Here is a 1082-nt window from a genome sequence, read left to right as displayed (position 1 = left end):
GCCGGCAAAGCCAGCCGGCAAAGCGCGCAGGCGCTGGTTTCCGCATCGTGCATGGCTGTGGGGCCATCACCGCCACCCGCCTCCACCGTGGGGCGGCCCCTCCCCGCGCTCCCGTCACCCCCCGCCCCCGACACTGGCCTGCCCTCTGCGTCATCTCTGGCGAGGGGTGTCGCGCACCAGGGGCCCTTCGTGTCTGGGTCTGTCGCCCCGGGGTGCACGGGCCAGGGCTCACCCCTCTTTACGGCTGAGTGCTATTCCGCACGTGTGGGCGGTGGCCGGCGTGGGGCCGTGACCTCCGTGCAGAGCAGACGTCACCCGCAGCCCCCTCCCGTGCAAGCCCGAGCCTTCGCTTCTAGCTGCGTGTGCGTTAATAATCTGGGAACCGTGGGGCGCTCCCCACTGTAAACAGGAAACCAGACGCCCCCCGCGAGGAGGCCGCCAGGGGAGCCCCACGGGAGAAGCCACGGCCTCTCGCGGGGGGCGGGGGCCCACACAGGGCAGGCCCTGCCCTGCCTGCTCTGGCCCGTCAGCGCCGCCACCCAGGCCGGGCCGAGCCCCCCGGGAGTGTTCTTTAGACGGGAGCAAGGAGCCGGGAGCAGCGTGGCCGGTGCCCAGCTGGTGAGCGAGGGCCCACGGGAGGCCCGTGAGGGCTCAGTGCTCCAGGCCCGGCAGGGACCCTTCTGCGCTGACGCCCTGGGGGCAGCTCTTCACTGCTGCACTCACTAGGCTCCCGCTGCACGCCAGGCCCAGCTGACGCAGACGCCTCGTTCTCAGAGAAGGCGCGCGAGGCCGGCTGGGGGCCGGGCCCGTCAGTGAAGACTCCTGGAGGAGTGGTGATGGCAGCTTCTGCTGCGCAAGGACAGTCTGGCCAGGGCAGGACTCTGCGGCCCCCACGGGGCCGCCAGCTCCTCAGCACGGACACTGAGGACTGGGCCCAGCTGCTGGGCACAAAGCATTCTGGTGCCCAGGCGCTGGCCCTGGCCCCCACAGCCAGAGCCGGGCGGGGCTTGCTGCCAGTGCCCTCATGTTCACAGGGCTGCCAGGCCGCCTGACACCTCCAGCCTGAGGCCGAGACAGGGGCC

General features: G+C 71.7%; 1 protein-coding gene across 1 annotated transcript in view; it reads right to left on the bottom strand.

Moving 5' to 3' along the window:
* LOC101630014 (periplakin) overlaps positions 1 to 1082 on the bottom strand; it is a 20777-nt gene that overhangs the window by 8158 nt on the left and 11537 nt on the right. The gene's annotated exons all lie outside the window — the stretch shown is intronic.

Source organism: Condylura cristata, unplaced genomic scaffold (genome assembly GCF_000260355.1).
Source record: "Condylura cristata isolate star-nosed mole 26May11 unplaced genomic scaffold, ConCri1.0 scaffold00032, whole genome shotgun sequence".
Classification (NCBI taxonomy): domain Eukaryota; kingdom Metazoa; phylum Chordata; class Mammalia; order Eulipotyphla; family Talpidae; genus Condylura; species Condylura cristata.
This window is presented reverse-complemented; position numbering and strand designations above follow the sequence as displayed.